The following is a 25,766-nucleotide window of genomic DNA, read 5'->3' as shown; positions in this document are numbered from 1 at the left end:
TCGGCAGCTAGTAGCCCTGCCACTGGAGGAGACTGGATTTGGAGGCCGCACAGGCTCTCGTCTCGGCCTCCTCCGCTGACGGGAAGCATGCCGCTTGGACCAAGCTGCTGAGTTTTGTGGGCTCCCCCCACAACCCCCTCCATAAGCCAGGGCTACATGAGTCATGTGTGACCAAACTTCAGCTCAGAGTCTGTGATGGGTACTTGACGCTGCTGATGGGGGGAGGGGGACCCTGTGGGAGCAGAGGCAGGAAAATAGAAGAATGAGGCTTCATTTTGTGCTTCTGGACTTATGATCTAGCGGGGAGGGAACAGAATATTAGATCAAGACTTGGGGAACAGTAGAGAATCAAGCACGGGATGGCGGCAGACGCCAAGTGCTGAAGATGGGGCAGCTGGGAGGGGGCAGCACGGAGGGGCTCGCGACAGTGGGACGCAGGCTTATGTCTGAGTGCAGGGGAGACCCCAAAACACAAATGGAGGGCCTTTCAGGGGCTGTCAGGTGCGGCTACTTGAGAGAAGTGTGGGGGCAGATGGGAGGGACGTGAGTGGTCAGCCCAGGAAGCTTCCTAGGGAAGCGATGAACAGATTGCAGGGAGATTGGACCAGTGCCCCATGGGCTCCGCCGCCTCTCGACTCAGCCAGGCTGACTGCTGACTCTGAGAACAGCCCAGCTCACTTCCTGACCTGAGAGGAGAGCAGTACAGCCTTTCCCCTCTCCTCTGCTTCAGCAGTTTGCATGGGAACTTCCAAGGGCTGGAAAAATCTAAGGTGGGGTTTTTGGTTTGTTTTTGCTTTGTTTTTGGTTAATTGTTTTAGCCCAGCGTGAGGCCTAGGAGACAGGCATTAACTCCTTTTTATGCATGAGGACACTGGAGGTAACATTCATGAAGCAGGGGTCATTGAAAAATCTAGCCACCTTGCCTCACCTACGGTCACAAGGATTGAACTGGGAAGAGAAACTGGGTGCCCCGAGGCCCAGCCCGGACTTCACTGATGAGGCAGGCATGGGGAGGAGGGAGATGAGTGGACTGAGAATGGTGGGGAGGATGTCCCCTTTGTCATGGGCTTCTGCTGAGCTCTGGACCCCAGGCCAGTATTAAAGTCAACCCTTTTACTGGAACAAACTCTTGAGTGCTATGTGCGAGGCAGTGGCCGTCCAAGGTGAGCATGAGGCTTGGTCTTGACCTCATCGTCAGTAGTACCGGACAGCCGGGGATCCCTGAAAGTGGACGTTCTAATTTTGCATCCTGATTTCAGCTCAGCTGTTAACTAATAGATCCTTCCTGGATTTTTCTAACCTCCTCACTGTTCTCTTTCAAACCATAAACTTTTTTCTTCCTTTGAAAGTGTTGCAGTCTGTCCTCCCACAGGATGCTCACATTGACAAGTCTTGACCTGTACCTTCTAGCAAACCCCCTTAGTATTCCCTCATACACAGCCTGTGGGCTAGGATGGGTTCATGCCTATGCTTTCTGTCCTGTGGATTATTTTCTGTTAAGTTGTGTTCAGTTAGTTCTTGTAGGTGGATTCATTCAATTGATAATTCCCTATGGTCAGTTAGGGTTTTCGTTTCTTAAAGGGATTTGTCTCCATATCACTTTGGTAAATATTTATTGATTATGTATTAGGCACCAGGTGCCACAAATGGCATTTTCATGGATGTTAATTATTATCTTAGTTCTCATGATGATGCTGGGAGGTTTGCCTCATGTTACACAGGAGGAAATTGAGGCTCTGTGAACTTGAAATATTTGCCGAGATTACATAGCTGGTATATGACACACTAGGGTTCAGATGGGTCCTCTGACTCCGAAGTTGCTGCCCCCACTCCCTGCCTCTTCCCCTGCCCCCCACCCCCGCACTGCACTGTTTGAGCTCATGGCAAACTTCCAACAGTGAAAATGTGTGTCTTAGCCGGCATCATGGCATGGCGGCCGGGCAGGACCTACCAGGCCCTACACTTCCCCAGCCCCGAGGCCCAAAGGCCCCAAGGCCTTGCCATTCTACCACCAAGGGTAGTCGGCCTGAATCCATGGATTTTCTGTGCTCTTTGGCAAACCTTTCCTCTGCCTGGATAAACTTCTTTTCCACGAGCATGACTGAAGGCTGGAGAGACCTAAAAGAAGTTAATGACAGAGTACAGAGCTCTGACCTCAATGACTCAAATTTGGGGTTTTGAGAAGGGTGTAATCATAGGCACCTGATGTTCCAGAACCCGGTGAAGTTGCCTTCTCAAACCCAGAGGCCCTTGGCACTGGACTTGGGAGTCAGACTTGACCTTGAGCCTGTGTCCTGCTCTTTACCACCTGGGGACCATGGGCAAATTATTTCACCTTTCTGAGCCCGATTTTTCTTCTGAAACTGGAGATAACCAAAGACCTCACAGGACTGGGGGGAAGACCAGTTGACAAGGGCTAGTTTCCCACCTGTAATAGATCCTCCATCAGTAGCCAGCCTCTTCCTGTCGGTGAGCGGTCAGTTCCGGAGTGCCCGTGCTGAGCCCAGCGGCATTCCTCTAAAAGCAGGGCCTCGCAGTGATCTGGTTTCCTGATAGAATTCTCCAGGTCTTATCACTCTGATTGTTCACCAGGAAATCAAGGCCTGAGGGCTGCGGGTTGTGTTGGGTTCCTATAGTTCCCTAGCTGTTCCAGGCAGGCCAGTGGCCCTCCTGTCCTTGGAGCTGGTCAAGCCCACTCTGTCCCCTCCACCCCACCTGCTGCATGTGCACACAGCTGTCTACTGGCTCAGTGTGGTTCCCCTGCCACCGCCGTCTCCTGAAGGTCACGGTGGCATGTTTGCCCTGTCTTCCTCGAATCATACATTCCTTTCTTGATTTCCTAAGATATAGCTATAGGGGGAAGTAGGGAAAAAGTACAAGAAAACAAAACCAGATTTGGGTTCTTGTTTTGATTTTGCTTTGCAAGTGAGGTATGTGGTGGCATTTTATTGCCTCGTGTCTGCTTTTAAGGGAGTCTGCCATCTGCCTGGTAATAATGGCTTCATCTCGTTAGTCACCCATGAGTTAGAGACGCGCTGTACAGATTCCAGTGAATTAGAGAACAGACACTCGGTGAGTTGGAACAGAGCCAGCCCTCCCACCTGCAGTTACCCCCCCACCATGTTGGGGGGCTGACAACATGATGGAGGGTTCCAGGCGGCCTGAGGAAGGTAAAACAGGGGCTGTGAAATCAGGGCTCCACATTGTCTCCCAGGCTGGTCTACGTTTTCTTTTTGGTTCAGGACTGCTGTGGTTGGAGAGCCCCGAGGACAGGGTTTCTCTGCTTCTTGAAGAGAGAACCAGATACAGAAGCAGGAGCTAAGGAGTGCCAAGGTGAAGCACCATCTCTGAAAACTCTACGGGGCTCTTCCTTTTCTCATAACCCAAGCAGCTCATGGATTGGACCTTAAATGCAGGTGTTCTCCTTGCTTTGCAAGCTCCACTGGCTGAGTCACATTCATAATCACACTTTCACGGCTTGAAGTAAACTTGGGGCTGATACCCGTGGGCATCTGGGGCAATGGAGACTTCCAAGATGGAAGGCTGAGCTGGGATGGCCTGCGTTCAGGAAAAGATCTTGTGGAGACAGGCGGAATGTTACCCTCACCTGGTGACTGAACAGCGCACAACCCTCCCCTTAACCGGGAGCAACACGCAGAATCTCCAGTGAGCCAGATGGGGTGTGGGACTCTCTCCAGAAGGAAAAAAGATGGTAGAGCACAAGGTGCGAAAAGACACCTTCCTGGAGAGAGTGCCTCCGACCCTGGCCCCTGCTGCCGCAGCTCTGCCCCTGCCCTCCCCCTGGGGCTGGTGGAGGTAGAGGCCCTGGCGCTTCCCCCAAACCATGGCCATCTGCCGGTTAAATACGACCCACACCAGGCTTCTTATCAAGCTTTGAGATGTGTGAAGACATTTTTATAGAAATATTTTCACCAGTAAGAATCAGAAGGGTGGGGGCGCCTGGGTGGCTCAGTCAGTTGAGCGTCTGACTCTTGATTTCAGCTCAGGTCATGATGTCAGGGTCGTGGGATCGAGCCCTGTGTTGGGCTCCATGCTTAGCAAGGATTCTGTTTGAGAGTCTCTCTCTCTCTCTCTCTGCCCCTCCCCTCGCCTGCACTCGCTCTTTCAAAATAAATAAATATATAGTAAAATCTTAAAAAAAAAAAAGGATCAGAAGGGTGATTTCTGCTTATCCAAAAAGTCAAGTTAACTATAACTGTGATCCTTCAAGCACCATCACCAGCACCTACTCTGCCTTACACGGCTATGACGGGGGCAGGTAGTTCTGCAAAGGTGACTTTTCTGGATAACGGGACCTCCTCACAATAAGGAGTCTCTGCCAGGCTCCAAAGACAGATGAGCTTTCCTATTTCAGAGTCAAGACTGAGCCAATAGGGAATCTGGATTTGTCCTCGGAGGGGTGTCTGCATTTTAGTAGAGAGCAGGAATGCCAAGCTTTTAAGGCTTGGCAGACAAAGAGGAAAGGGAAACTTCCAGCACCCAGATGCTGGGGGCAGGGCCTGGCACAGCACCCGCATGGACCCCTCAAACACATGGGTTCTGACTTCTGACGCGAGTGCTGAGGGCTTCTTGATGACCCTGCTGCTGATGCTGTACTGAGCTGGGGCTGGGTGGGACGGGGCTGGACTGGGCTAGGGATTCATCCGTTTGAACAGATTTTCTGCTCAGGATCCCAGAGCCCTCTATCCCCTGGTGGGATTCGCCCTTCATGTTAGGCCAAGACCCAAGCCAGGCGCTTACCCAGAACCGGCCAGGCCTGGCTCAGAGCTCGCTGCAGGCATCTGTCACCACCCACTCGCTCTGAGTCATCCCACACTTATCTGCTCAAATCACAGAGCCTGGAAATGCGCTTACCAGTTGGTCTTCCAACACAAATTCCAGGGGGACACTTGGAAAGAAGGGTGGGTCTTGGGGGGGAGGGGCATACTCCATCCGGCATGGGGTGGGTTAAGGGGCTCTGAGTGCCCCCCGCTCAGGAACCTGGGGACTCCTCTCCTCTAGGCCCCTTGGGATAGTGTCAGGATGCCCCTCCAGGCCTTGTTAGCGGCCACCTGGCAGCTCTCCCCAGAAGGACTTGCTCCTTTTCCCGGCTGCATAGAGAGAGGGCACTGGGCCATGCCGCCATGTACATAATTTGTTTTTCCTCTTCCTTCCCAGATCCCTACTTGGTAGATGAGAACCGTTCCCTCCCCTGGACACACACACATACACACCTGCCTCCACTGTCTCCTAAATGGGGAGGAAGGACTTCTGCCAGTGGACCAGAGCCCCAAGTGTTTCTCGAAGGGTGGCCCTATTGTCTTGTTGAAGTGTGTATTCCTGCATCCCATCCCAGCCTACTGAATGGGGTCCTCAGGGCTTCTCAGCAGCATCTTACACACTCTGAGGACTGGCTTTGCAGGAGACAGAAATCTGTACTTAGAGTGAATTGAGTTGGAGTCAGTATTTCCCCCTCCTGCTCATTTATCTAAAAAGAAAATTCTAGGGGCAGTCGGTTAAGCGTCTGCATTTGGCTTAGATCATGATCTCAGGGTCCTGGGGTCAAGTCCCGCCTCGGGCTCTGCACTCAGCAGGAAGTCTGCTTGTCCCTCTGCCTCTCTCCCTGCCCACACACTCTCTCTCTCTCAAATAAATAAAATCTTTAAGGAAGGGAGGGACGGAGGGAGGGAGGGAGGGAGGGAGGGAGGGAGGGAGGAAGGAAGGAAGGAAGGAATAAAGAAATTTCTAGACCTTCTTGCCCAAGTCTAACAGTCCCCCCCCCCTCCAAGTCAGCTTTCTCTAGTTTCATTCATGGAGATAGATAAGGAAAGCATTGTGCAATTGAAAAAAAAAAATCCAAAGAGTATTTTTCAATAATTCCAAATGCCTTGGGACTCTGGGTGATCCAGAGTTCTGAGACCTACCAGCTATGTCTTATTTGGAATGTTAACTGAAAAAAAAAAAATTAGAGTTCTATAAAATGCATTTAACAGTGAAACAAACCTGACATCACCCAGTCTCTGGTACTTTCAGGCCCTTGGTGATGCTATTTTGACAAAATCTGGTGTGCCAGTGAGTAAGGATGTCAGGTTGAGATATGCTAGCTGTGATCGACATTCTTCATCACATTTAAATGTCCACCCTGTTCTTGGTGCTCAGTGATCCCTACACTTCCTACTTGGCTGGAGGGATAGGGGTAGTTAACAGAGAGGTGGTGGGGAATCGTGGCCTCAGCCTGTGAGTACCTCTGGACATCCCCTTCCCCACTCCAAGGGCCTACGAAGGGTCCCGACTCCAGTGCTCCCCAAAGTGGCCTTACCCAAGCACTTTTTCTTCTGAATGTCTCTACTCCACCTGAATTTCTCTCTTTTCTTTCCTAGGCCGTCAGGGTCCTTTTCTGAGATCAGCTAAACCAGTAACCCCCCAGTTCAGAGAAGGGATTCATTTCATGGGTTGTCTCTCATGGTTATCTTTTAAATATTGCCTTGATCCAAATAAAGGGCGTCAGGGTAGGAAATTAAAGCACACCTGTGGGATTGTGACACCTCACACTACTGGGGTTTTACCCTTGGGAGAAATTGGGTTTTGGTGTCCAACACATCTCTCCTAGATCTGTAGCAACTGTGTGTCTGGACTGGGTTCTGGAAGGTGAGATGCCAGACTTTCAGAACCCAGGAAGGGGAAGAAGGGACAAGTGTGCCCCATCTGATAGGTGTAACCACGTACTTGTCACCAGGAGGATAATGGTAACCAGAGAATTTTGCTGGAAATAAGAGTCTAACTATCACCCATACTGCACAGCTGCTTTCTGAAAATTCTACTCCCACCACATGAAAAAGCACACCCAATATTCCAGGATTAATAATGTAGACATCTTCCCCGTGTTCTGTAGATGGTACGTTTCTCTCTTCCCTCTCCTGAGGTGTGGGGATGGGTGTTGGCTGATGGGTCTCTTCGTGCTCAGATTTATCAACCTATAATTTATATATAATAAAATCCACCAATTTCAAGTGTGCAGTTGGACTGTGATAAATGTGCACGGGCATGTGACCACCACACTCTTGACAGAGATCATTTCCATCACCCCGTAGATCCCTTGGGCCCCTTTGCAGTCTGTCTCCTTCTCCAGCCCCATCCTGAGACTGAGGAGGAGGGTGTGGCTTATCTGTGAATGCCCAGTTCCAGACACACACGGGCTACCTGACACGTGTTTAAATGAACAAATACATTGCATGGAACACTGGGTGTTGTACGCAAACAATGACTCATGGAACGCTGCATCAAAAACTAAGGATGTACTGTATGCTGACTAACATAATAAAAAATATATATAATGAATGAATGAATGAATGAATACATCAGTGGCTCTAACGTGTTTTAAAAATCCTCCTAAGCCTCCTATCGTTTCTCCCATTCATCCTACATTTTGAAAGACTGTCTAATGAGCACTTGCTAATAAATAGTTTCTGCATTTAGTCATTCCTTTTTTTTTTTTTTTTTTTAAAGATTTTGTTTATTTGACATGGAGAGAGGCAGTGAGAAAGGGAACACAAGCAGGGCAAATGGGAGAGGGAGAAGCAGGCTTCCTGCTAAGCAAGGAGCCCGATGCAGGGCTAGATCGCAGAACCCTGGGATCATGACCTGAGCCAAAGGCAGACGCTTAATGACTGAGCCACCCAGGCACCCCTGCATTTAGTCGTTCCTGACACCAGCCCCCTGATCAGCCTTAGACCATCAGTGTTACCAGAGCTGATGGAATGAGAGCAGGTGAGAGCAGGGGCTGGCCGTCCTCATTGCCCACGTGGTCATGGTCATGTGTGCATTTCCTTTCCACCTCCTGCAAGTCTGAAACACATGGCAGGAGTGTCCCACCCTAGACCAGAAGCCCCCAACCTACATCACTCCCCGCCTTTCTCAATAATAACAGCATCCTGTCCCTAAATAATGGCATCTTGCCTGTAAAACCAGGTAATTATCTTAAGGTAATAGGAAGCATTTTCCTATAATCTCTTTATATGTTAGCTCATGTTATGTATTTGCATATTTATGTGTTAACTCATAATCTGATAGGAACTCCTATGATTCCCATTTTATGGATGAGAAAACTGAGGCGCAGAGCAACTTTTTAAAAAAGATTTTATTCACTTATTTGAGAGAGAGAGAAAGAGAACCGAGCAGGGTGAGGGGCAGAGGGAGACGCGGACTCCGCACTGAACAGGGAGCCCAATGCAGGGCTTGATCCCGGGACTCCAGAGACCATGACCTGAGCCGAAGGCAGACGCTTCACCAACTGAGCCACCCAGGTGCCCCAGAGACACTAATTCACAAGATTGCATAGTTTTCTGGTCATCTGTTGCTGTATCACAAGCCATCCAAAACTTAGAAATGTGGTTGGGGATCATTGCAGGTCCGGGGGTTGCCTGGCTCACAGCCAGCCCAGTTCCCGCATGGCGTTCCTCCTGCGTTCTCGGCCAGCACTCTCGAGGTTTCCTCACCCTGCGTCAGGTGCCTGGGCTGGTTGGCGGCTGGTTCTCTGTGCTGCCCCTCCCCGTGGCTAGCACGAGCTTCCCCATGGTAGGGTGCTCTCCGTGCAGTCCGATGTTTAACAGCTGGGCTCCCGCAGGGCAGATTCTGGGAGATCTAGGGATAAGCCGCAAGGCTTCCCATCATGTGGTCCTCCTGCTGCACTTCTGTTGATGGCAACAGCCCAAACTCAAGGGAGGGAAGGACGGACTCAGTTTCTTGGCGTGGACGGCTTGTGTGTGCAGGGAGGGAAGCCGTGAGTGGTGACCAGCCTATAGCTGCAAACCACCACACAGCCAACACAAAGACTGCACGCAGCCCCCTCCCCAGCAACCTGCTGACCGTGAACCCCGGCGAGGAGCTTCACCTCACGGCTGGTCGGATAGACACACCATAAAACACGTTTCTTGGGGCACCAGTTCTATTCTGTTTTATTAACAACAACAAAGCCTGTTGGGATTGCATGGATGTCAGGACCCGTGTCCTACCTGCAGGTGGAGAAAGACTGTCCCACAGCTCACCAACTCAAGTACTGTGCTGGGTGGCATGCCAGAGATTAAATTAAACAGGTGAAATGTAGGTGACAATCCGGCAAAACCTGAAGTCTGACAGCGTAGACAATCTGTTGGTGAGGCTGTGAGGGAAACAGAGCCTCCTTCCCATAGTGAGGAGGGCAAAATGGCACAGTCCTAAGGAGGACATGTGACAGTATTGTTCAGAAATCACAAATCCACACATCCTAGAAATACAAAGAATGCACAAAGTTCTCATGACAGCCTTGTCCTGATGGCCAAAGATTGGAGACTTGGACTGCCACAGGGGCTGGTGCAACTAGAATGTTCCAGCCAAAGGAGTGCGCCGGATACCAGAAAAATCTCTCTGCGCCGTGTCCTGAATAAGAAGGTGGGGGGCAGAATGTATGCATAATAGGGATCCCTAGTATTAGGAAATGTGTTCCTAGTATTAGAAAGTGTGCTCGTGCATAAAGAAGCCCTAGTGGGATGTGGTTCCTTTGGGGGCACAACATAGATGGGGCCAAGGGTGGGACCCCAACTTTTTCATTCTGCATTGTTTTGACTTCCGAATCCTATGAATTTAGCTCTTACTCACAGGCATGCAAAAATTAGCTGGATCGTAGAGCTGTTGCCCTCAGAGTGCCCACAATCTCTACGGAGATAAAATTTATAAATAAATCACAGACAATGCTTGGGTGATTTAAATTCTTAAAACTCTTTAAATCGAAACTCTTTAAATTCTTAAGTGAGTATCCAGAACTCTTGAAATGCGTGGCATTAGAGATGGTTCCAACTGGACTCGTTAGGAAAGGCGTCATGAATTTGTGGAACTTGAGCTAGTTCTTGGAGGACGAGTAGGTCCTCTTACCAGGGCGTAAGAGAAAGAGGGGGGTCAGTCCAAAAGAGGGGTGTGCTGTCAGCTCGCACGTGGTAGTGCAGGAGGAATCACATGTCCAACAAAGATGGCTGCGCTCTGGCTATTGAGCAAAGGTCAGAGTGAGCCCCAACGTGGCCGAGGGAGACGGGTAGAGGCACCGTATGCTGTGAGGAGAGCATTAGGCTCAAGGTGGAAAATCAGGGACCAGGTGATACTGTTGAGGAAAACTTAAATTTCAGTGTCATAACCAGAAAAATTAACCAACTTCCAGAAGCAGACCGGAATCTACTTGAACATGGATCAATATGTGTGGAACTTAACGCTGCCCTCTGTGGTCTAACAGCAGATCGTCTTTTTTGACACATCTTAAATGTGCCATAGGCTCGTTAGCTGCTGGCTTACCAACGCCGGGGTCCCAGTTTTGACCGCGCTCACATCTCCACTGAAGTTTTGTGAGTTCCAGGGGGTTTGAATTGTGAAACCTGTGCCGTCACACGGGGTGGATTGGTTGGTCTTGTTCCTGGTGGGCTGTGTCCTGTTTTCCTGGCTGTCCCTGTGCGTGGTGGCCTAGCAGCCAGGTGTGCATCAGCCCGGCTACCAGAAAAAAGAGACAGCTTACTGGATTAGAATTTCTCAGCCCGTCTTTAGAAAGATGTGATTTCCCATTTTGTCCCAGACTGTGTTTGCAGCACACCTTGGATCTAGACAATAGGAATGAATTATAAAGGCTCTTCAGTTACCTGAACCTGACCTAGAAATTCCGTGACTGTTGAACAAATGTCGAGCCCAAAATAAAATTGTAATGCATAAAAAAATATATTCTTTGTGTGTCATAACCTTAACTGACGTGCAAGGTTCTGGCGACTGTGTGTAGGCCGGTTACACATATCCTGGCTGTGCTGAATGCCAGGCTGGGGGAGTGGTGACTTCTCCCTCAGGCAGGAGGGACCCTAAAGGTTTCAGCCAGGAAGGCTCCTGTTCAGCATAATTCCCTTCTCCAAGCTGGGCATACGCACAGACCAGGGAGAACTAGCCTACGTGATCTTCTAATTCTGTCCTTTAAACCATGAAAGTGGGGCCGGGTTCACAGAAGGGGGGGCAGCAGGGAGTGTCCCTGGCAGCTCTGATTTCCCTCTCTGCCTGTGGGGTTTCCCTTTCTTCTCCCTGGACCTCCCCAAGGATGTGCTGCTCCCCCAGGTCATCCCCACAGTGGTCCTGGAAGGTCAGAGTCTATGCAGTCTGGGCACGAGGACCTGGGGTGTGACGCAGAGGGAGGTGTCCCTGGGGCCCCATGGATAAAAAAGGCAGAGAGATACATGGTCCAGAGGCTTCCAGGACACACTGGTAGTGACCACAAGTGAAAACAAGGGGCTGGCCTTCCTAAGGGACAGACAGTCCCCAGGGGTCCTCTCGCTCTAGGAATATCACTACAGGACCCAGTCCAGAATCCTCTGTGCTTTTTCAGCAAGAAATAAAGATTCCGAAGTACTCTAGCAGGGAGTAGATGAGAAATGCAGAGGACATGCTCAGGGACATGTTTCTTCCTTGCTCCATCCTGGCTAGGCCTGGGGACACATGCTACACACAGGGACATCTCAGTGATCAGATCCTCCTAACAATGATGGCTTTTAACCCAATTCTTAGGATGTGAGAAGCAGGCTTTTTTTCTTCCTTGAAAAAGCAAAGCCACAAACAACCCCTGTGTTTTGTACCTGACTCCCTGCTGTGGCAGCAGCTAATCTAGAAGTTTCTGCTGTTCTGGTGACTTTAGCCTCATGTCCAGCATTTTCCTTCCCTCCCCTACTTATATAACAAGCCCCTCCAGAACAGAATGGGTTTGTTGACAGCAAAAAAACAAAAAAACAAAAAACCTAGCAAATTCCTTGTTTGGGTTCGCTAACACCGTGGTTTGAGGCTTTGAGTCCCAGCCAGGAACCGTGAGTGTCTCTGTGCCCACTCAGTCTCCAGCCCAGTGCTGGGATTTGTCCACCCAGACCACACATTCTGAGGCTGCCTGGTGACTCCAGCTAGCACCTGCTTCCATCTGGAGCATGAAGGCCCCACCACTGGGTCCACACTGGCCGGCTTGAACTGAGAGAAGGGACCTGGGCTCTCAGAACTTCCTGGCCCTCATGCTGCCTGACCCCACTGGTAACCTTATCTCCTCATTTATCTTTTCTGCCTGGAGCCTTGGACAAGATCCCCTCCACTCAGGACCCTGAGTCTGGGCATGTGCAGTGCACCTGCTCCCCTGCATTCTAGAAGGCCTCAGAGCCGTGGATGTGGGGTGAAGTGACCATGCCCCATCTCCTGTCCTCAAGGGGAGCGATGCATGGGCCTCTCCGAGGAGCTGCGGGCAGGCCCCTCAGCTAGATTGCAGGCTCCCTTCTGTCTGCTGATGGTAACAGCAGAGGGTGGGTGCCGAGCCCAGTGAGACGGGTGATGGGTTGGCCCATGGCACTGAAGCCAGCTCTAGCCCTTTGTTGCTCTTGCTTTTTTCTTTAATAGACTTTTTTTTGTTCTGGATTTACAGAACAATTGTACAGAAAGTACAGAGAGTTCCCACATACCGCCTTCCCCTCCCCGCCAGTATCCCTTATTATTAACAACTTGCCTTCCGAGGTACGCTTGTTATAGTTGATGAGCCTTTATTAATACATTATTAGTAACTAAAGCCCATTAGTTGACCTTGGGTTCGCTGAATCAGACAGAGTAGTGGGCCCTAAAAATGCCTGCTCCCCCCCTTCCCACCCCATGTAGCTCTGACTTACTGGTGTTTGTCCTCGTGCCTCTGGAGCCGGACCCCATGCCGGGTAGGGCAGCACAACCCAGGCAGGTAGACGGGAGTCCTCTTGTCACAGGGCTGGGGAAAGGGACGGCCTAGAACAGAACTGGGGGGTTTGGAGAATCTCTAGGGTTCGAGCCTGAACACCTCCTATCGCAAGTGAGGGAACTGAGGGCCAGACATGGGAAGTGGGTTTCCAGTCCACACGGGGCTGGGGGAGGGGTGGTAGGCAGAATTCTGTACGCAGGCCTATCACGGAAGGGGCGTAGGCCCAATTCAGCTGCTTTTTTAAAAAACAGGAGCTAATTTTTTTTAACAGGACCAAAAAGTAAATTTTTAAAAAGAGCTAGTCATTTGGCCATTTTAAGCGTTATTAACTTACCCTGGGGGCAACTCGGGTCCAGGGTGTGGTCCGTGGAAGCCTCTGTGGTCACGAGCTCTGAAGGAGGGTGCTGATTTCCCACGTGGGGCCACCCAGCACGAGCCTCACGTGGCCCTCGGCGGGCCTGGCCCTGGAAGGAGGGGAGCGGGCAGATACTGTCTCCGGGCCCGCCGGTCTCCACGTACCGCCTGCGCCGGGCTCTGGTGGGCCGCACCTGGAGCCCCTTTGTGGAGAGCACCCACCAGCCCTCAATCAGCGGGACGAGGAGGTTCCTGTGTTTCCAGCACGTTCCTGGAGCAGCTGCTCACCCTGATGGCTGCCACACCGATGTGGAGGATTTCAGGAAGTCACACAGTCACACAAAGCCAATGAATGACAAAGAAGGGCAATTTGGAACCAGAGCTTTGTCGTTGGCGGAAAGACCTGAAAATGCTGACAAACTTCCATCGGTGGATGGCCTCGAGGACTGACCGTGACTGACATTTACTGCACACCCAGGACAGCCAGGCCCACACGAGGGGCTCGCACTGCGCTGTGACTCTGTAAGATAATTTTGTTGTCATCTTATGTAATAGAAACATGAGCTAGAAAGTCCAAATCAGCTAAAAAGAGCATAGTGTGACACAAAGAGAACCTGGCTAGAAGTTGCAATACCAGGATTTGGTTCGTGACTGTGCACGTGGATTTGAGCAACTCTGATCGCAATGGACATCCGTCACTCTACCTGGGATGAAAGGGGATTGATGGATTTGGGAGATTTCTTTCTTTCTCTCTCTTTTTTTGTTTTTTTTTTTTTTAAGATTTTATGTATTTATTTGACAGAGAGAGAGAGAGCACAAGCATGGGCAGAGGGAGAGGGAGAAGCAGGCTTCCCGCTGAGCAGGGACCCTGATGCGGGGCTCAATCCCAGGACCCTGGGATCATGACCTGAGCTGAAGGCAGATGCTTAACCATCTGAGCCACCCACGCGCCCCAGATTTGGAAGATTTCTGAGACCTTTTCCAACATAATACACTGTGACTGCATTATTTCCCTGGGCTTAGGTGTCAGGAGACCAGGGGGTCTGCAGCAGGTCTGGGCCAGATGAGTACAGGTGCTGACAGATGCCACTCTGAAGGTGTGGGTGGTTGCCCCAAGGGCATAACTGCTGTCCTGGGTCCAGTGGTGGCCAGGGCTGCTGGGGTTCGTGGAAGCCACGCTGCCCACACTGGGTCAGAGCAGCCGTGCCCACTGCTCAGAGGGCCAGGGGAAGAACGCAGGGGAAGGACACAAGGGGAGCAGGGAAGGAATTGCCCACCTGCCATGACAGTAAAGAGAGGTGGTTCTCTATCTCTTTACTCCGTGCATATTTCTGGGCACAAAATACTAGGAGAGGTCAGAAGGCTCCAGCCAGGACAGAGGAAAACAGATGGTGCTCATCATTCCGCTCTCTCATGACATCTCGAGGGACAAAGGGTCAGCTCCTCTCTGAAATCTACCTGTACCAGCTTTAAAGCTCTTTCAGTGCACAACTGTTCAGGCTATTTTGTCCACAGTGCAATGAAATGTGCATTATTCTATGTCCGTGTGTGTGTGTGTGTGTGTGTGTGTGTGTGATCAAAAATCTCATGAATCAATGAAAGGCATCCTTCTTTTGTTCTAATTCATATTTCAATGGTTGTGTAATCCACTAAGTTGACGTGATGAGCCACGGATGGGTTTGGACTATTCATTTGAGAACTGTGGCCAGATGCTTCTGGAGCAGCCAGGTCACCCAGGGATGAACAAAGAAAAGCACCTCTCTTCATTATGCTTGGTACAGAAAGCCTTTGAATTCTTTCTGTGTCCTTGGTGTTTGCGGCTTACTCTGAACGTCTTGTACTTTCCAGTGTGTGACGTGCTGGCCCAGAGCAGGTGGGTGGCATGGCAAGAAGGGATAGAGGAATCCTCCTTTCCTGCAGAAAGTGGGAAGAACATGTTGATGCGTGGTGTTACAAATAGGGACATTTGATATTCTGGAAATTGTGAGCTGGAGACCTTTGTGGCTATCAGTTCAGCTCCTGGGCCAAGCCCCAGAGCCACACTGTGTAGGTGGTTGGGAGCAGAGCTGAGGTCTCTGAGCTTGCACAAGACCCTCCTGCAGAGAGGCGGGTGTGTCTCAGAACCAGCCAGCAGCGCCGTGACCTTATAAAAATGTTCCATGGGTGCCCAGTTGTACTCTAATTTGCGGTGTGCCTCCTGCAGTTTGCCTTCAAGCGTAGACCAAACCGTCTGCTTTTCCCTGTGGAGCCAGCACTGTCCGCAGGGCTCTAGGCAGGGCAGGGGGGTCGTGGGGCTGACGCAGGGCCATTTGGGTCTGTGGGACGGACCCAGCAGCACCTCCACTTTCCCTCATGGTTGGTGTTTTTCCTCATGAAGGGGACATCAAAGGGGGGGAGACCCCACGACCAGAGTCACCCAGCTGGCCAGGCAGTGCGTGGCACCCACAGAGGGTTCAACCCCAAGGCCACCACAGTCTTGGTTGGTGGTTTGGCATTTTATTTGTGCGTAAATAAACCGTCTCCAGAAACCTAGACTTGGTCTTTTCAAACCCTATCTTAAGATTTGTCTTCGCAAATCAGTAAAATGTCAGAGCTGAAAACAGCCCTAGAAATGAAGGGCTATTCCTCCTCTCACAGATGGCTGGTACTCAGTCTGTCCTTGCCTTCGGAAGGCCCGAGCAATCCAAGCCACCCCCTTGGAGCGTCGTTCCCCAGCCTCCGATCTCGGTGTGCAGCACGCTCTGAGCCGTCATCGGTCTCTGATACCGCCGTACAAAGGAGCTTTATTAGCACCTTTTCCAGTATCAGTTTTGTTTCGTGGAAAGACAAACTCTCGTTTGAGTCCGCTGTGTGCCTGGCACGGTGGACGAACGAGTCGCTCAGGTGAACCAGGCAGGGTCCTTGCTGTCAGCCGACCGCTGGTGTCGGAGGGAGAAGGGCTCTCAGACATAATACAGCGTGAGCGGGTGCCTGGCGGAAATCCGCCACCCAGCAAGTGACAGAAGAACGCTTGCTTTCGCTTCACAGGTGGGGCTCGCGGAGATGAGGCTCTACTGCGATCGTGGGGCTTTCCTAAATCTGCTGCTGTCCTTTATGTGTGGCAAAGCTTCTTCCAGGACAATAACATTAGGCGTATTTGGGCCGTTTCCTATTTTTCACTCAACTCTGCTGGGATGGACCACCTTTCCTATCCGTCTTTATCTTCTCATCCAGCTACTTCCTTTGGGGATTTCTTTCTGGCCCTTGGCAAAGCGAAGGCTCAGCTGAGTGTGCAGAGACCCCCTCTGACCGATTGGGCCCCACTCTCCTTCCCAGGGGCGGCCAAGAGCCTTTCCGCTGCTGCTCCTGCTGCCTGGGCCCTCATCCACGGCCGGCCCCTCCTCGTGAGAGGTGTGGGACTCTACCAGTCCTGGCTGTCCTGGGAAACAAGATGAGGCTCCCCCTTCTGTGACATCTCCCTCCTCTCATCACCCGGCTTGGGCTGGAGATACCACCTGTGGAGATGTGGATGGTTCTGGACTGAGGCGCACCCAGCAATCCAGGAGAGATGGCTGCCCCACACCCGAGCCTTGCTCCTCACTGTCTCCTGGGCCTTCCCAGCCTCTTGCCTCCCTCCTCGCCACTGACATGAGCTGATTCGGGCCCCTGGAGCCTCCACCCAACCTGCCCTCCCACTCCCTTCTTCCGGGAGGAACTGGGTTGGGAGAAGACAAGAAACAGGGTTGGTTCTAGTTCCTAATCCTCAGTGGTTCACAGAGGCTGGACTCACCCTGGTCTGGAGCATGTGCCTTTAAGAGGTCACTCTGGGGGCCTGAGCGAGGAGGAGTTTGGCGGGGGACCCAGGCGTGCGGACTGGGGGTCCTCAGGCCTTCCAGAGCACAAGGCCCTGGAGGCTGTGGACAAGGCACCATCCCCTCTGCACAGCGTGAGGACCTTCCAAGTTTCTGTCTAGCACTAGTCAAGCTGCCTACACGGCAAGGCGAGGCCCAGCTACCTTTTAACAGGAGGAGAGCAGGAACAGCCAGCCCTTGGTAATCCCTCTGTAGAGCTGCTCACGCAAGTTATCAATCACCCTGTCTTTCCATGTAGGGATGGGGTAAGGGCTGCTCTCTAATTATGAGGAGGAGCGGCCAGTGTCTTTGTTTTCTTTCTTTTTTTTTTTTAGGATTTTATTTATTTATTTGAGCGAGAGCATGAGAGAGATGTAGGGAGAGGGAGAAGCAGACTCCCCGCTGAGCAGGGAGCCCGATAGAGGACTTGATCCCAGGACCCTGGGACCATGCCCTGAGCCAAAGGCAGGTGCTTAACCTACTGAGCCACCCAGGCGCCCCACAGCCAGTGTCTTTATGGAAACTTTGCAGCTGGATTTCAGGCCTAGGTTGAGCGGGCCTGACAGAGCACCTGGGCTTCCCAGGTGGACAGTTGACCTGGGATTCAGGGTGGTGTCCTGGAGACGTCTGGTGTCCTCTTCAGTTTTGACTGGTAAGGCCAGGTGTGTCCCTGGCCAATGGCCCTCACAATCCTAATACTGCATGATACTTGTGATTGAACACCTGAGACTCCCGGAGGCTAGAACGATCTGCTGTGCCCGACACCTGAGGGGGAGTGGAGGCCTCCTGACCACCCCGGTCTAGGGGTTCTGTTGAGAAAAGATTCTACTGAGTGATGCTGCTGTGGAGCTAGTGAAGCCACTGGGCAGGAACTGGCAAGAGCAGCAGGACCAAGTACTTCCCAGCGCCAGGACTGGGTACTTCCTCAGTGCCAGGACCTAGTACTTCCCAGCACCAGGACACAGTACTTCCCAGCGCCAGGACCGAGCACTCCCTCAGTGCCAGGACAGAGTGCTTCCTCAGCGCCAGGACCTAGTGAGCACTTACTTCCTCAGCACCAGGACAGAGTGCTTCCTCAGGGCCAGGACTGAGTGAGTACTTCCTCAGTGCCAGGACTGAGTACTTCCCAGTGCCAGGATGGAGTACTTCCTCAGCACCAGGATGGAGTGCTTCTTCAGTGCCAGGACAGAGTGCTTCCTCAGCGCCAGGACCAAGTGCTTCCTCAGCGCCAGGACCGAGTGCTTCCTCAGTGCCAGGACAGAGTGCTTCCTCAGCGCCAGGACCGAGTACTTCCTCAGCACCAGGACCAAGTACTTCCTCAGCACCAGGATGGAGTACTTCCTTAGCGCCAGGACCGAGCACTCCCTCAGTGCCAGGACAGAGTGCTTCCTCAGTGCCAGAACCTAGTGAGTACTTACTTCCTCAGTGCCAGGACAGAGTACTTCCCAGCACCAGGACCGAGTACTTCCTCAGCAGCAGGACTAAGTACTTCCTCAGCACCAGGACAGAGAGCTTCCTTAGTGCCAGGACTGAGTGAGTACTTCCTCAGTGCCAGGACGGAGTGCTTCCTCAGCTCCAGGACAGAGTGCTTCCTCAGCGCCAGGACCGAGTACTTCCTCAGCGCCAGGACAGAGTACCTCGTCAGTGCTAGGATGGAATACTTCCACAGCGCTAGGACCAAGTACTTCCTCAGTGCCAGGACTGAGTATTTCCTTGGGGCCAGGACTGAGTACTTCCCAGCACCAGGATGGAGTGCTTCCTCAGCTCCAGGACAGAGTGCTTCCTCAGTGCCAGGACCGAGTACTTCCTCAGTGCCAGGACAGAGTACTTCGTCAGCACCAGGATGGAATACTTCTGCAGCGCTAGGACTGAGTACTTCCTCAGTACCAGGACTGAGTATTTCCTTAGGGCCAGGACGGAGTACTTCCTTAGCGCCAGAACTGAGTATTTCCTTAGGGCCAGGATGGAGTACTTCCTTGGCACCAGGGCAGGGTCAGGCTGCTGTACTTCGGCCTTTCCTGGGGCCCAGGGCTTCTTTCTTTGGAGAAAGGCCAGCCCAGCCCAGTGGCTGAAGTACTAACCTTGCACAAAGGCCCAGGGCAGTCGGTGGGGGAGCCCAAGCCAGCTGTGTCAATCAGTCAGGACCCCAGGTGGGGCCATGGGGTAGGCAGGGTGGCTGCAGGAGTGAAAAATAGTGGTTTTCTTTTCTTTTTTACATCAGGAAGTCTCTCAGACTGCAGTCAGAAACCACGATGTCCTCTGTGGAAAATAAAGAATTCTGGAACTTCTCCGAGAGTTAAGTTTAGGCTTTCCCTAATTTGGCCCCTGTCCCTCCCCTGTTGCCGAGTTCCAGCGATTCAGGGTTTGTTCCTTATTTTTCTGAGAGCAGTTATATAATATGAATGTTTTTCAAAGGCTCCAATTGACCATGGCTCTGGTCACCACCCCCCACATTGGTACCAAGAACTGCCCGTTGGGCGGTTTTGAGGGATTGCGCAAACCCAGTCCATCTGGAGACACCTCACGCGTGCCTCCCACCTGAGGTGCTTGCCAAGGCCCTCACCGCAAGAGGTGAACTTCAGCCACAGTACCCACAGATCAGACACAGAGGAAGCTAAACCACATGAGCGGCTGTCCTGTGGTGTGATGGGGACTAGGAGAGCCGGGGGGACGGGCAGGGCAGGGGCATCCTATGTGGGACCTGAGTGATGGGGCACCCGTGGTTCTGAGGACGCTACTCACGGCTTTCCTGGAATCATGCCAAGCATCCAAGAGGACCCACCTGGCATTCGTGCTGATGACCCAGGTGCTTGATGGGGGGACCTTAGTAGCCAGTTGAGTAACCAGAAGGTTAGCACCTAGGAAGCAGACTAAGGTACGTCAAGATAGACATGCGGCTGGGTCATAACCACCTTGCTTCTGAGGTACTGACAGGGAGTTCAGGACATGCCCCCACCCCTCCACCGGTGCAGCCCATGTTCCTGCAGACTCTGCCCCCAAACCCTGAGCTTCGAAAGCAGGGGAGATTATTTGGTAGTCTGAGAGGAAAAGAAATTTATTTTTATGACTCATCATAGGAGGTGAGAAGCTGCATTTTATTCTCAATCCAGCACTACTTCTTGAAAGTGCCCCCAGGATCCCAGGATGAAGTTTAGTTCAGCGATAAGAACTGAGACTATGGGAGCTAAAAGGCCTCTTCTGGAATCTTCTAGTGAAACCCTCTCACTTGACAGATGAAAAACTGAATTCAGGCACACCCGAGACCCCCCCCCCCACAGTAAACCACAGAGCTGGGGCTGGAACTCAACCTCCTGGCTCCTTCCTCGTGCGCGGGTCGTGTTCTCGCGGGCGGAGGGATGCAGGACCCGGCTGTGCTGTTCTCCCAAGCCTGGGGTGGCTCCCGATGTTGCTGGTGCTCTGTGTCCTCAGGTCTGCTCAGTGGGAGCGGAGAATGAAAACCATCCTACATGTGTTCCTTCCTCAGTAAGAATCAGCCCGCTGGTAATTGCACTGGAATGTTCTATCGTGACCCTGAGGTCTAAAACCCCTAGTTGGCCCTCAGGTGCAGGCCACAGGCCCCTGACATTGGCAGCCTTTCTGTTTGTCCTGTATTTGTGCTTTTGTCAGGCTTCTGCCTGGGGTGTCCCAGCTGCGTCAACAAAGGCGTTTTGTAAGACGAATCATCAGAAATACTAAAAAGCCAGACCGCATCTGATCGATACACGCTTACCTCGCACCTTCTCTCAAGGCTAAAATAGGAGTAAAACAGCCCCTGTCCTTTGGGAAATCATAAATCAGTTCAGGATACGTGGCAGGGGAGCGGGAGAGCTACAAATGAGACCCCCAAAGTCCGCAGAATGTAGACGTTCCAGCATGTGGAGTGAGGGCGTTGATGGTGGGATGCGTCCCTGTGCCACAGCGGCGCGAATTACTTTTCATTAAGAGTAGGCCTTAAAGAGAAAGCATCGTAAGCTGCTTTGGGAATGAGTCACTGAGCTGTTCAAACCCTCACTCATCCTTCTCTTCCCCTGAGGTTGCACTGGGCCAAGGCTCCTCATTTCGCGAGGAAGAGCTCTACATCTTCACAGCTTCTGATACCAAGTTGGTTTTTGTTAATAGAGCTGAGCCATCCCAAGGAGGTGGTGGGATTTAACAGAAGAGCTCTGAGCTGGGAGTGGCTGGTCCCGGCTTATAGGGCCTGCTTGCTACTGTCTGGTTGTCTGGCTTGGGCAAGGGTCTCACCTCTCTGACTCTCAGTATCTTCAACTCTAGACTGGGATGATGCCACTTGCCCTTCCTACTTATATGGGCTGCCGTAAGGACCAAAATAAGATTGAAGAAGGGCACAGTAATGGCAGATTAAGGATAGCTCTGCTGCTGATACCTTTTTTGTGGTAAAATGTGGGCTTTTGCCTGAATTTCTGAAGAGGGGTGGGATGGGGGGTTAAAAGGGCTACTTTGAAGGTCAGCTCACGTGTTGGGAGTTTTCTCAAGCTTGGGGCTTTTCTCTTTTATTCCTGTGCTTTCCTGATAGGTGACTTTAGCAGCCCAAATCCTGAAAATTCACTTGCCCCAAAGACCCTGATACTCATCTCCAGAGCCCGTGGTCAAGGTCTAAAATGTAGTGTGTGCAGCTAATGACAATCCGAGAGTCTCTTGGCAGTAACCAGGTCTTACATGTCTCCTGGAGCCTCAACATTGCCCAGAGAAATGCCCACCCTATGCCAGGACTGGCCTGACTAGCAGACAGGAAAAGGAGGTTCGGGGATGGCGGGAGAAGATAAATCCGTGAGGAAAGCACGAAGCTCTGCTGGGAGTTTAATATTTAGAAATCACATGAACAGGGCAGGCTCCAGGAGCCTGGGCCTTCTGGAATGTCAGCTGAGCTAGGAGGCCAAGTCTCCATTATTCCACCAGCTAATAGTCTTGTGGTACAGTTGCAGTTAGAGATTTTCCCATACCTGGCCTCCAAGGTGTGCACTGTTTCTTGGTGAGCTCTGAGAGATGAGAGCCAAGATTAGAATCGTGGAATGTGGGGTGGAGGAGCCTTCCAGCAAAGGCCACCACTCCTGCCAGGATGCTCGACCGAGCAGGCATGTGGTGCTGAGGCGTGGGCGCACAGCCGTGCTCCGAGGACTTGATGCTTTCAGGAGCTCGCACGGGGCAGAAATAGCTGCAGGGGCCTTGCTGCAGCCCCTCCTGGCGGCCTCCCGGGGCCACAGGCCGCCAGTGATGGGAGCTGGACCAGCATCCTGGTCTCTCCTCTTTCAAGACTGTCTAACATGAGTCATTTCACTGCTGGGGGCCTCGGTGGCTAGAGCACGATGGTTCTATGAGGAACAAATGAGTATTTGTGAAAAGGCTTTCACGTGTGGAAACTGTTGTACCGCACGAATGTTCGAGGGTAATGATTATTTGAAACCGGAGAGGAATGTACTCATTAAAATGGGAGATAAGCACCCCACACCTGGTTCCTCCTCCTTCCCAGTGAACTGAACCGCGTGGGGCCTGCTCGTTGGCAGGCCCATCAGCACAGACCGTGTAGCCCCCCACAATGACCCCAGAGGGTAAGGGGATGTGGAATCAAACACGTCTGCATGCCCATTGGGTGCCAGGCAAATACAGGCAGAGAATAGCCACACGAATAGCTCTCCCTTGCCCCTGATGAACTCAAAGTCTAGCTAGAGAAATAGACTGATAAATGATCATAACCGGGCCTAATAAGTCCTGTAATAGAGGTCTGTCTACAGTTGTGTGGGAACACAGATAAGAGAAGAATTCATTCTGCCTGCGGGTGGGTCCCTGCCAGAGATAATATGTGAATTGGGCTTTGCGTGGTACATAGAAGTTCACCCTGTGAACCAGGATTGGCGGTTGCAGGGTGAAGGGCAGGAAGAGCCGCAAAGCCTGGAGGGGGCAAAGAGCTTGGGGCATGTGGAGAATGGCAGCCAGCACTGGTCATTCATGCACAGCCTTGGGCCAGGCTCTGTGTTAGAGGCCCACCCTGTCCTGGAGGGACTAAAGCAAAGCAGGGTCTGTTCTCCAAAGAGACGGCCTTGAACTGAGGTGTGTGAGGAGTTGAGATGGCGTTCCAGACAGTGTGTCCACAGACACACAGCCGTGTTTGGGAGAACCGCAGCAGTCTGCCTGGGCACTTGCAGAAAGGTGACGGAGTGCAGAACACACCAGAAATAAGGCTGCAGAGGTCGGCAGAATCCTGGGGCCTGGACTGGAGGCTGCAAGGCCTGCCCAAGAGCTCCTGACCATGGCTCCTCCCAACGGTCCCCTGTGGGAAGCTGGTGGCTCTCCACCTGGGCTGCCGGCTAGATGATGGAGATGCCGTACTGCACTGTAGGCTAATGAGCTCGCTTCTGTGGTGGGACCCAAGTTCCCCAGGTGCCACCAGGCCTGAGACCACTGACATCAACACCAGAGAGGCTGAGTCTGGAATCTGCACATGTAAGAGCTACCATTGTGTTCCAGTCGACCAGGTGCTGAAGCCACTGTCAAGTCCCCGGGGCGTTAGGGGAGGGGCCAACGTGGTATAAGACCTACACCTTCAGGGATCACTCTTCGAGCAGAGGTTTGGAGATGGCCTGAAAGGGCAAGGCCGAAAGCCTTGGAGAACAATTAGGCAGCCCAAGAGAAAGCTGGCACCTTTTCTGGAAGAAATGGAAAAATCTATCCTAAATGGATATGTTTGGAAATTCAAGGAACCCTGAGTCGCCAAAACAATTTTGAAAAAAAAAAAAAAAGAACAAAGTAAGATATTTCATAGTTCCTGATTTCAGAACTTATTACAAAGTTCTAGTAATTAGAACAGTGTGGTGCTGGCATGAAGACAGCCCTATAGACCAATGAAACAGAACAGAAAGCCCCAAAACAAGCCCTCACATATGTGGCCAAATGATTTGTGGTAAGAGTGCCAAGCCCATTCAGTGGGAGAAAGACAGTCTTTTGAAAGCACGGTGTTGGGGACATTTTGCACGTGGGGAAGAATGAGGTTGGGCCCACACCTTATTCCGTAGAGAAAAACTAAGCACAGATCACAGACCTAAACATAAGAGCTGAAACTAGAAAAGTCTTGGAAGACAACACAAGGGAAGAGCTTCATGGCTTTGGATTTGGCACTGAAGTCTTGATTATGACACCAAAAGCACATGCAACTAACTGAAAATAGATCGATTGGACTACCTCAAGATTAAGAGCTGTGCCTGGAAGGACACAATCAACAGAGTGAATGGCAACTTACAGACTGGGAGAAAATATTTGCAGATCTTGTATCTGATAGAAGGTTAGTGTCTGGAATATAGAAAGAACTCCTACCAATTCACCAACAAGCAATCTGGTTAAAAAACAGTGCAGGGGCTCCTTGAACAGACGTATTTCTGAAGAAGATGTGTCAGTGCCCAAAAGCACCTGGGAAGAGGCTCCACATGACCCATCGTTGGGGAAACTCAGATCCGAAGCACAATGAGATCCCAGCTGACACTCGTTCACATGGCTCCTATGGAAACAAAACAAAACCCAGAGAGTAGCAAGCGTTGGTGAGGATGTGGAGAAACTGGAAGACTTGTGCCCTGTTGGTGGGAATGCAAAGTGGGGCGTCTGCTGTGGAGAAGGGCTGGGGGTTCCTCAAGAATAGTAAAAACTGGATTCCCATGGGATGTAGCAATCCCACTTCTGGGTGTTTACCCAAAGAGTTGAAAGCAGGATCTCAGTGAGATCCGCGTGTACCTGTTTGTTTGCTAGGGCTGACACTACAAAGTATCATGGAACTGGGTGGCTTTCTTTTCTTACCGTTCTGGAGGCTGGAAGTCTGAAATCGGGGTGCCGGCAGGGATGGTGTCTTCTGAGACCTCTCTCCCTGACTTGTAGATGGCCGTCTTCTGTCTGTGTCTTCATATGGTCTTCCTTCTGCGTCTGTGTCCTAATCTCTTTTCACAAGGACAGTAGCCACACTGGATCAGGGCCCACCCATATGACCTATTTTAACTTAATTACCACTTTAAAGACCCTATCTCCAAAGGCAGTCACATTCTGAGGTCCTGGGAGTTACAACTTCCATCTATGAATTTGGGCAGTTAGGGGGAAACACAATTCAACACCCACGTTCACACAGCTAAAAGGTAGAAGTGACCCCAGTGTCCACTGATGGTTGAATGGATAAGCAAAATGTGGTGCATCCATACAATGGAATATTATTGACTTTTAAAAAGAAGGAAACTGTGACACAGGCTACATCGTGGAGGAACCTTGAAGACATTATGTTTAAGTAGAGTATTCCAGTCACAAAAAAGGCAAATATTGCATGATTTCACTTAATGAGGTAGTGGCCTTGTTATGTTCATAGAGACAGAAAGTACGATGGTGGGTGCCAGGCTCTGGGGGAAGGGCACGGGGAGTTGTCTCATGCGGACAGAGTTTCTGTTTTGCAAGATGAGAAAGTTCTGGAGGCAGATGGCGGTGATGGTGGCACAATGTGAATGTACTTAACACTACTAAACTGTAGGCTTAAAATGGTTAAGATGTAAGTTTCACATTACATGCATTTTACCACAATAAGAAGGAGAAAAAAAGAAAGGCTAAGGACTCAGGCAATTTCTCCGGGTAGACTTCCCACCTGGGGCTCCTTTCTGGAGTGTGGCAGTCACCAGGTGACACCCGGGGGAGTAGGAGCAGGGCTGAGGGGGAAGTGACCCGAGTTTGGGCCCACGCCACTCCTCTTGGCCATGGTGTCGCCTAGCATCACTGACCATTCCACCCCAGCCACCGGCCCCATGCTCCTCCCCACGAGGCCCCCATCATCTCTCCCAGGAAGACTCGCATCCTGG

General features: G+C 51.5%; 1 protein-coding gene and 1 pseudogene across 8 annotated transcripts in view; both read left to right on the top strand.

Moving 5' to 3' along the window:
* LOC113241414 (transmembrane protein 126A-like) overlaps positions 1-25,150 on the top strand; it is a 53,818-nt pseudogene extending 28,668 nt beyond the window's left edge.
* PRKAG2 (protein kinase AMP-activated non-catalytic subunit gamma 2) overlaps positions 1-25,766 on the top strand; it is a 256,416-nt gene that overhangs the window by 48,117 nt on the left and 182,533 nt on the right. The gene's annotated exons all lie outside the window — the stretch shown is intronic.

Source organism: Ursus arctos, unplaced genomic scaffold, assembly GCF_023065955.2.
Source record: "Ursus arctos isolate Adak ecotype North America unplaced genomic scaffold, UrsArc2.0 scaffold_3, whole genome shotgun sequence".
NCBI classification, from domain to species: Eukaryota; Metazoa; Chordata; class Mammalia; order Carnivora; family Ursidae; genus Ursus; species Ursus arctos.
The sequence above is the reverse complement of the archived record's forward strand: the minus strand, read 5'-3'. Positions and strand labels throughout refer to the sequence as shown.